This window comes from Sinocyclocheilus rhinocerous, unplaced genomic scaffold (assembly GCF_001515625.1).
Source record: "Sinocyclocheilus rhinocerous isolate Xijiao unplaced genomic scaffold, SAMN03320098_v1.1 scaffold3015, whole genome shotgun sequence".
In the NCBI taxonomy this organism is placed as follows: domain Eukaryota; kingdom Metazoa; phylum Chordata; class Actinopteri; order Cypriniformes; family Cyprinidae; genus Sinocyclocheilus; species Sinocyclocheilus rhinocerous.
Genome location: NW_015661992.1, coordinates 133,696 through 144,748, shown reverse-complemented (window position 1 = coordinate 144,748; position 11,053 = coordinate 133,696). Strand labels below are relative to the sequence as shown.

General features: G+C 37.2%; 1 long non-coding RNA gene across 1 annotated transcript in view; it reads right to left on the bottom strand.

The window, feature by feature from the left end:
- Positions 1-855: 855 nt before the first annotated feature.
- The window catches only part of LOC107727131 (uncharacterized), a 16,930-nt gene continuing 6,732 nt past the window's right edge, over positions 856-11,053 (bottom strand). Inside the window, exons 2-3 of the long non-coding RNA XR_001638328.1 lie at positions 3,210-3,291; positions 856-2,179 (exon numbers count right to left, since the gene is read on the bottom strand). This is a non-coding gene — a long non-coding RNA (uncharacterized LOC107727131). The remainder of the gene's footprint in view (positions 2,180-3,209; positions 3,292-11,053) is intronic.

Sequence of the window (11,053 nt, the reverse complement as noted above, 5' to 3'; positions counted from 1 at the left end):
GGCTCCGGGGGGTGAACAAAGGCCTCCTGTAGCGAATCTATGCGTTTTTGTAATATTTTTGCATATTCAAAACGTAATAATCACTTTAATGTAGCTTGCGCCAACAATTGTACACGGAAGCTGCTCCGGGCGGATGACGTATGAGTTCAGCGCTGCGGAGCCGTGTGAGACACTTTTTTTTATGGATGGGCTCTTTTTATTTCACTTCTTTTGGACTGATGCATGCAACACCCGCTGAGTGGCATTAAACAGCTTGAAAGATCAAAGACACTTTTTTATATAACTCCGACTGGATTCGTCTGAAAGAAGAAAGTCATATACACCTAGGATGACTTGAGGGTGAGTAATTTATGGGCTAATTTTCATTTTTGGGTGAACTAACCCTTGAACTAGGGGCCAGGGCCCAGTAGGGGGCCTCACACTTCCATGGTGTGCTTAAAGCAACTTGTATGTACAAAAGGGTGAAATGATTAATGGAAGCAACAAATGCTAGTGTAAAGCAATCCACTCTAATTATTACAGTGATATATTTAAGACAGGGATTTCCACTTAACTGTAGGGGGCTCCAACATTGCAAAAACTACAAACAAGTTGCTTTATGACATAAAATGACTTAAAACAAGTAAAATATTTTTTTAAAATCCTTATTCAGTAAATCACAAACAACAAAAAAAAAGTTGGTTGTCTTTTGAACATTGTTGTGGACAATGTAAAAATGGTTTAGAACTGCTGAATTAACCTTTAAATATACCTTCATACACTTAATCTGAATACTTTCAAACTCTTATTACTTTTTAAGTCCCAAAGGAAAGATATTAAGTTTTAATACACAGTTTATGCCTAGAAGAATTTGTATGTAACATTAAAGAGGTATTACACTGATTCAACATACACACAGAACATGATGAATGGATCATTCTGGAGCTTTGAATATGACCATAGCTGGTCTGGTGTGCAATTTCCTTTACCTAAAATGAGTGTGTTAATATCCAGGGAATGATGGGAATTCTGAAGCTGGCAAAGATTGTGTTGTCTTTTCTAGGCCAAAGAGGAAATCTAGCTCCCACCCACCTTGTGTCCTTAAAAGTCTCCTCATAAATGGTGTGCGTCCTTTCTCTAGGTCTAATGCTTGTCCTCGCTCTCATTCCCAGCATTACACAGAAATGACATCAGGTTCATTAATAGAGCTTGTTGTCTTTTCTATGAATGTATGAGCTGAATGAAACTAGACATCCGTCTGCTGGTTGCATGAAATATACCACTAGGTGGCATCATCCCATCAGTTTTTATTTACACACGAACCACAGACAACAATAGGATTTTGATCGTTTTCCCTTTACTGTTTGAGAGTTATCAGCGTTATTTTAAAATATACAACATAATATAATCAACATTTTAATTATATATTTTACAAATGCATTGCTTTTTAAACGAGATCCCATCCCAGTCAAGCCCAGACAATGCCTAGCCTAAAGTCGTTCATGCATAGCTTTGATGCTAATAGGTAATATTGGTTTTGAAAGATACCTCTGAATAGGCATTTTTGGTCTAACCAGTGCTAGCTCTATTCAAGACCTTACAAAATGTGGTGTACCAAACCATTAATGAACAAAGAATACACAGTGCTTACTGTCTGCACACATATAAAAGTAACTCAATTGTTGGCTCATGTGTAGATGAGGTAATTTAATAATACCGTCATGGTAAATCATGCTAATCTGTCTTTTGTTTGCTGTGGAGCTTGTTAAGGGATTTAAATGGACATAACAGGCCTTTCTATCCCATAGTTCACTCCTTACACGGGACTCTCATGTGAAGCTCCTAACGGTCTGCTGTCAGGCAGGGTCAAGATATCTGAAACAGGAGAAGATCTGCCCAACAGCCAGAGCCAAGGACTGAGATCTGAATATCTAGGGCAAGTTCCACAAACACTCGCTCAATTGTGTCCTACCATCAGCGCTTAATGAGCGATGAAGTTATGGAAGTCATATGCCTCTGCAGTCACATGGAAGGGGGGAAAGAAGAGGGTTCTTAATTTCACGTCTGCATGTCTGCTTGTTTACTTCCTCCGAGAGCATCTTGAAATTGTAGACAATGCTCTTACTTGTTTGACTTATTAACTCCTTTTGCATGGGGTTTTCTTTATCTATCGCCATGAAGTGCAGCTGGTTGCTGGAAGCTGAAAAACAAAACAACTGTAACTTCAGTCCTTCAGGGTTGTATATAGGTCTAGGGTAAACATAAATTAATGATGAAAAGGAATATTGAATATGGAATATCTTAACATGCTTAATCTTAGAAACCATGATACCTTCACTTCTCTACTTGTAAAATGGATATTTGTCAATCAATCTAAAACCTTTAGCAGTCCAAAACAATTTAAGACAGTATTTTGGGCGTTTTAAGACACACCTAAATATTTTTCATATCAACTTATTAGATGATGGGAATATCAAACAGAGTTTCATTTGCAAGCAAATTATGCTAGAATTTATTTAGAAATTATGCTCAATTTTCAGCATCATTACTCCAATCTTCAGTGTCACATGACTTCTAATATGCTGATTTGCTGCTTAAGAAACATTTCTTATTATTATCAATGTTGAAATCCGTTTCACTGCTTCATATTTTTGTGGAAACTGTGATGCTTTTTTTTCAGGATTCTTTGATGATTAGAAAGTTCAAAAGAACATCATGTATTTAAAATCTTTTGTAACATTATAAATGTATTTACTGCTACTTTTGATCAATTAATGCATCCTTGCTGAATAAATGTAATCATTTCTTTAAAAAACAAAAATGACTCCAAGCGTTTGAACAGTAGTGAATGAAGTCATTTCCCCTCAAGTTCACACAAAATAACTACATTAACATTACGGACATAATGTTGCACTATGTTTGACATTGAGAAAGTATCAAAGAATTATAATCTTTTGCTTGAAATGTGTGTTTGAGCAATCTATCTTTAAAAAAAGCCACACAATTTGATGTTTTCTTATGTAATGCAACAAAATTCATTTTAAAACCACTTTCTTCAGTGTCCTAATGCGTTTTTGAGGGCTTCTGTACAAGTTCCCAGAACAACACAAGGGAAAGGAAAACATGTAAACCTGATCATGAATTCAGAGTACAATTGTGCAATTGTCATGAAGACCTGGACTCAGTTGACTGTTAAGTGGAAAACTAGTAAGAAATATCACAATCGGCACCTTTAAACACCTTTAACAAATAGCTGCTGGGAAAAGGGAACAGGAAGGTCTCCAGTGGCTTCTTCTGAACATTTAAAGGAATCTAGTGATTACAATAAAGAAAGGTTTTGTTAGTAATAATGTCATCAAACACAGAACATAAATGGAACATTTAGAAACATCCATGCAGTACATGAGTGGTGACCAACTTCTTTGCCTTTAAGATGGTTAAGAAAACATTGTAACATTACTAACGTTTCACCAGGGGTGTAATAGTTTCTTTTTAGAAAGTAAAGTACTGTATAATTGTGTTCCCATGTGTAATCCAGCCTAGATGATCACCTTCATAATAGCAAGCCATATAATTACTTTCAAGGTTTAATGACCTGCACTCGAACAGCTCTACAAGTTGTAACAGCGGGTTTATTTGGAGCTTGGCATTAGCTACTCATCCAAAACAAAAAAGAAAAAGAATCATTCCTCATTTCTTTCCAGAAAAGGGCTTTAAACTCTCATTATGATCACACGATAAGGCTGACCATGGCTTAATTGGTGTAACACGATAGCATATTGCTGTGGCTTTCACACCGTGAGAGATGGATCTAATTGAAGTCTCTGGAGATCACAGCTAGCATAAGGAGCTCCTCTCACTGTCTCCTACCTGGCAACTGGCACAAGAAAATAATCTCTAGTCTTTTTTTGTTTTCGTCCCAGAACCTTTGAATTCAAGTAACAGAGCTATGAGTGTAGGTGGTGTTGTATCAGCTGACCTGCAGTCTCATGACATTAGTTACCATTTCTGGTTTTCTGCGACTATTTGCCAGTAAAGTCCACGTCAAGAATGATTGTAATTGTTTTTCATGGGTTTTTCCATCCATTTTGTTCAAACTGCAAGACTGTTTGGATGGTCTGTATGAATGAATGTTTGTTTTGGTGCGCTACTGATCCAACATGCTACTGCCAGTTTAGAGATGCCAGTTCATTTACTAAATGAGCGTTTATTCAATTAACTGTTGCCTCTTTGCCACAAATGACTTAGCTGTTGCCTTTGGAAACAAGTTCTTCACCAAAAGCACTGGAAAGCTTGAGGTGACATTCAGAACTGCTTGCTTTTTTTGCTGACAAAAAAAAATCTGTCACAAAAGGAATAGTGAATCATTACTGTTTTTTATTAATGAGATTTTGGTCACACTTTATTTTAAGGTCCAGTTTTTGCTATTAACAAACCATTAACTACGACATTTGCCTCAATAAACTCCTAATTCACTGCTTATAAATAGTTAGTAAGGTAGCTGTTAAGTTTTAGGAATGTAGAATGTGCTCATGCAGAATATGTGCTTTATAAGTACTAATAACAATATGTTAATAGGCATGCTAATAAGCAACTAGATAATAGTGATAATTGGTCCCTACTAAGGTGTTACCAAGATTTTTAATGGACTAATACCGTATTGTTATTTTGTATAAAAACATTTTTGAATAATAAATGTCCCTATATGTATCTATTACAGTTTCTTTACACAATCACCTTGGCACTAATATCACAATCATTTTTTTCAAATATAGGCTAGATATACACATAAACCCAAGATAATTTGTTTATTCACCCGTTGACAACTTAACATCCAAGTATTGCCATTTCAAAATGCAATTTACACATCTAAGATGACTGTTTATTCATTTCATTGCAATGATCTAACTATCAATCGAAACAACTGCTCAAAATGCTAAGTAACTGCTGCATTATTCCTAATGCATATTTTTATGGAAACTGGCCAACAATATTCCATGTTTAGATCATCATGAAAGTTTCATGATAACGAAATGTATTACGTTGAACGTGAACCAATTAGATTAGATTATCTATGGAGATAATATTTCTTCATCTTTCTTTATCAGACACCGTTTATGGTCCCATGTACCCCTTTTCCAAACCATGTTTTCAGATGTTTACAGTTATCAATCCTTTATTTTGCCTTTTACATTAAGCCAGTTAAGAAGTTGGAAGAAGCACTGTAGTTGAAGTTTTACTGTACTGTAGTTTTTTTTCTTTTTTGTAGCTATTTTGTATGATTTGATTGTATTTCATAAATACTGTAAATACTGACTCCAGTAGTATTCAATAATCAATGTGTTCAATGAGATTGTCAGACAGCTAGCTATCAGCAGACAGACAGACAGACAGATAGATAGATATATGTGAAAATGACATGGATCTGTGATTGATACTTTCGTTTGATTTGACTGATGAGAGAAATGTCTGGACTTGTAGCATACAGTGAATCTTTTTTCTCAAACAGGCTGTTTCTCTGGGAGCAGTGACTCAAGTCGTAACCTGTCTCATCTGTTTCAGTCTTAAAAACTCTTCCCTGGCCTTGTCATATAAACATGTAAATGAAAGATAGGGAAGCACTGCATGCCACTGATCCATAACTGCCCTCTGTCTTTACAGATGTTGCACATACTGTCATGTAATTTATCTGCATCTTGTCCTTCAATCTGAACCTATAAATCCAATCGGTGGGCAGAAACACTGAGGATGTGACTCAGAAATGAAAGCCATGTGCACTGGCTTCGTTTCTCATTTCCCCTTGAAAAAGGCCCAAGACACAGCAGCCACAAGAGCACACAGGAAGTAAATCTTCAAGGACTTCCACTAGGGAATCATCGCAGCGAGTTTCCCCCAAAACCCAAAGACTTACCAGAACTCCTCACTGTGAACGCAGACAAGAAAAATGGCAGCGATGAGACAAACATGCTAGCAAATGATTATCAGATGACTGCCAGCCACCTTAATGCATGAAGCTGGGCTCAGCTTTTATTCAAAATAGACATTCATTCAATTGGTTTGGCTGTGAGGGGGTGGCATGTGGTTTCAGTTAAGAGCTGAACTGCTAGGGAGCTTCGTCTAATGTGTGTGTGTGTCTCTCTCTCTTGCTTCTCCCTGACCCCATGACTCATGACAGCATGGCTACGCTCCTCTCCCACACAACAGGAGCATTACAGATGCGAAGAATGCAGACTAATGGTTTGCCACGCGGTAATACCCCTGCAGGAAGAGGATGCATGGGACATAAAATTTAAGCCTTGCAAGGCATTCATCGACAATAGAGCCAGTCAGCATTTTCCTCACCCCCTCTGATCTCTTTAATAGATCAAGAGAACAAAAACACCTCTCAATAGATAACTTGCACTGTAGTTGACATGTGCTTCTTTATGTAATATTGGAAGGTGAGGAGCTCGGTCCACCACTGCATTATGAAATGTCTTTAAAAGAATAGCTCAAGTTAAAGGAAAGTTATCATTTACTCAGCCTCATGTCTTTCCATACACATATTACTTTCTATCTTCTGTAGAACATAGAAGATATTTTGAAGAATGTTGGGAACCAAACTGTTTTAGTGCCCATTGACCTCCACTGTAAGTGCAAAAATCAACAATGCGATATTTCTCAAAATGTGTTCTTTCATGTTCCACAGAGAAAAGTCTGTCATACAGATTTGGAACTAAATATGGTTGAGTAAATGATGACAGAATGTTTATTTTTAGGTTTTTAGGTGAACTATCCTATTAAAGGGTTAGTTCACCCAAAAATGAAAATTCTGTCATTAATTACTCACCCTCGTGTTGTTCCAAACCCGTAAGACCTTCGTTCATCTTCGGAACACAATTTAAGATATTTTTGATGAAATATGAGGGCTCTCTGACCCTCCCATAGACAGCAAGGTAACTACCACGTTCAAGGTCCAGAAAAGTACCAAGATGAGCGACAAAGTAGTCCGTGTGACATCAGTGGTTCAACTGTAAAGTTACGAAGCTACGAGAATACTTTTTTGTGCAAAGAAAACAAAAATAATGACTTTATTCCACATTTTCGTCTCTACTGCGTCACTTTGGACGCGCATTCTCATCAGTACCATGACACGAGCGTGTGGCGGCGCTGACCCAGATCCGGCGTAATGCGTCCAAAGTGACGCAGTAGAGACGAAAATGTGGAATAAAGTCATTATTTTTGTTTTCTTTGCGCAAAAATTAAAAAAAACTTTAAATTGTGTTCCGAAGATGAACGAAGGTCTTACGGGTTTCGGACAACACAAGGGTGAGTAATTAATGACAGAATTTTCATTTTTGGGTGAACTAACCCTTAAAGTTCAATCTACATTTTTATTTTTCATCTTCCAAGTGTGTCAGAGTAACCTACTTTTTTTTTGGAGCAAAAATGGTAATCAACATGTCATGAATGCTGTAGATTGTACTGTACTGCACTCCTTTAATATCGATATTGCGTCCATGATCCATTGTGAATAAAAGTTACCATACACTCTTGAAAAAAAAAAGGTTCTTTATTGGTTCCATGAAGAACTTTTAACATACATGGAACCTTTCCATTGGACAAGAAGGTATATCTTCCTGTAGGTATATATTGCATTGTATAACATATAGTAAAAATTTTCTTTAGATTATTAATAGATTATTAAAAAAACACTTCACACACTTTTAAAAACTGTTCTGTGGGTTCTGTGGGAATCCCCCCTCAAAAAATGGTTCTTGTGTCAGTTATAGATATACTCTCTTGGCAGAAGCAGCAAGGTGATGTTTGACGCTCTCTAATGACATGCACTCTGTCTTCTGTTCAAACTTTCTCTTGATTTCTAAATATAACTGTAGGGCAAGAAACGGTAAACATATTCCTCTTGCGTTGCGCAAGGGGGACTTGTCACGTGTAATTTTCATATATATCTTACCCTGCTGAGACCTGTGAGAATAATTTTATGGGATGGTGTTTCTAGCAGAAGAATTATTGCATGGTTATGTCTTGACGTTTAAGATATACCTATCGGCATTTAAAAGCACCGCAACGGTCAAATTGAATGGGGTGTTATTTCCTACCCTGCAAATTAAGTGTTTCTTCTTGTTTATGAAGAAAGCAGTGTGCATGAATTGCTTCTCTGATTGAGGGCCTATGCAATGCACTGTATGAACTGTATAAAAATGTGTTTTACTGGCCTATTGTGAGCCATACTGATGATTTGGTTGTTTACATTAGTTTTTAAACTGTAATAATTGCATTCTCAGCTCATCGTTTCTAGACAAGTTTATTTCCCAATGGATTCAGTTCAATTTGTCTAAACCTCACAATGCCTGATATTTTGTTAACAAGCAAACAAACGGCACTGATTTAGATTGACAAACTATAATGAAAAATGACATAATTCTTATGTAAATTAAAAAAATTATATTCTTTCTATAAAGTCTATCACATGCAATAGTTATCAATTATTAATCTATTCAATTAAATACCCTACCGAAGAGAGAAACACTTTTTGCTGCCTGCTTCCAAAGTAACTTTTTTGTTTGATATGTCTGTCTACTATCGTGACATGCAAGATAAGCATAATAAAAAAATCATAGAATGACACTCAGGAGGAGGCACAAGCTGTGAGTTCTCTTACATTATGCTCTAATTCGCTTGTTTGAGCAAACGATAAGATCTTTGAATCAGTTTTTGATCTTTTAAAATAAAGCTAATCTAACAGCTTAGTTTATAATTAGATATAATTGGCTTTTCTTATGTTATCAAATAATGTACACTGACAGTGATGACAGCTCCACCGACTTTACGGCTAACTTCTATTATGTGTACAATAAATAAAACATGACCAAACATCAGAACAGATTTGAAGAAATTTAGCATTAAATCACTTGTTTACCAGTAGATCCTCTGCAGTGAATGGATGCCGTCTGATGATAAAAACATCACAATAATCCACAAGTAATCCACATGACTCCAGTCCATTGATTAACATATTGTGAAAATCTGTGTTCGTAAGAAAATTAAATCCATTTTTTAATACATTGTTAACTTTTAGGCATCCTCTGTTGTTGTCTCATATCAAAATCCACTGACATATTTGTTTTAAACTGTTTTGGCCTGTAAACAGTGCTTAATCTGTGCATATTTCTCTCCTAATTCAGACGAAACAACTTTTATGGAGAAAGCAATTTTATGGACTCATATTTAACATTACTTCTGGATTATTGTGATATTTTAATCAGCTGTTTGGACTTGCATTGTGACGGCACCCATTCACTGCGGATGTTGAGCAAGTAATATAATGCTACATTCAATTGAATTGAATCTCATCTTCAATTTCAATGAAGATACAAAGTCATCCTGAATGGAGAGTGGAAACATTTTCACCAAATGTTCATTTTTGGGTGAACTATTCCTTTAAGGAGCGTGAGGACTCTTTTTGTCAGGGCAAGATTCTACATGGGGTTTTTGACAACCCAAACATTTAATGTAAAACTGTTAATGTGAACTGCCAACTCAGCACAAATGGCTCTCCAGTGCATTCTTTAAAACTGATTCAGAGGCATTAATGATGTCAAAAGGAACAATAAGCAAGAACTTTGCTATATTCATTGACTTTGCAGGAAATACAACACTACGCTTTAAAGTGTCAACATATTTTAAGTGAGAACTCATTTGGAGTTATCTTCGAGTTTTTTTTTGTTTTTTTTTGCCTGTTGTTTGCTTTCCAATTTATATCAATAAACATTAAAGTGCCCCTATTATGCCATTTTTAAGGTTGCTAATATTGTTTTATGAGTCTTCTAAAACAGGTTTATATGCATGCAAGGTAAAAAAAAAATACGTTCGTTTTCTCAAAAAATAGATTTAATTTTACCTCATTTCTAAATGATACGTAAATGACTCGTGCGAAGCAGTTCAAAGAATCAGTCTCTCTAAACCCCTCCTTTCCGTAAGCCCTCACTGCTGTGACTGGTCAGATGGCGCAGTCCTTTGTGATTGGTCCAGAGCCGTAGAGCGAGTGGCTCTGGATTGGTCTACCGCGTACAGCGCGTGTCGGAAACGAAACGCCCATTTCCATGACGGAATGACAGCCCTGGAGACTTGTCAATATCCAGCTGTATGCTGGATACCCAGCGCCGCTAGCTGAGAAGCAATAGACGCAAACAACTTTATGTTGCGTTTTGTTCCTTCGAATTCCAAATGGATTTCCTCAGTTGCATAAATGTTCAAAGTGCCTGCACTTCAGCGTCCATCCATCTATTGCTGTTCTCCATACTTGCGAAATAAGTTGACAATGTTTACAGTATGTTTACATGGCGTTTTAAATCATGGCGGGTGAGGGCGTTTTCGTACGCGTTTGGCCAATCAACGTCTACTTATGTCACGGGTAGGACCAGTTGTGCTGGTTAGACCCTGCTCCGGCTTTTCTTCATCCCGATCGAGAGAGACGAGATGGGCCACCAGCAGCTCTACTGGAGTCACCCCAGAAAATACGGCCAGGGATCGCGATCCTGCCGGGTTTGCTCAAACAGACACGGTCTGATCCGCAAATACGGACTCAACATGTGCCGTCAGTGCTTCAGACAATACGCTAAAGATATCGGCTTCGTCAAGCTGGACTAAACTCTTGAGTGTGTGGAATCGACAAGCTCACATCATGAAGTTACTCTGGAACATTCAATAAACATTGCTTTTGTTTCTGTAAAAAAAAAATAAAAAATAGACCCTGCTCCAGAGTAGAAGCTAATTTGGTTCCCGAAAAAGGCAGTCCGGTACTAAAATCGGTGCGAAAATGCCAAAAAGTGGGTAGTTCCACAATTCTGGTAATATGAAAAGGTTCCCGCGGTGCGAAAGGCCCTAATACATAGAAAAGAGAGTATCGATTGTACCTTACCAATTCGAGCCGGAGTCTGATGATGAAACAGTTGAACTGGCTGATCGACAAGAGACTGATTCGCAAGCACGACTGGAGCAGGACGTTTCTCAGTGGTAAAGTAGAGATGTAACGATTAACCGTGAGCCGGTTGAAAATCGATTCAAATATGTG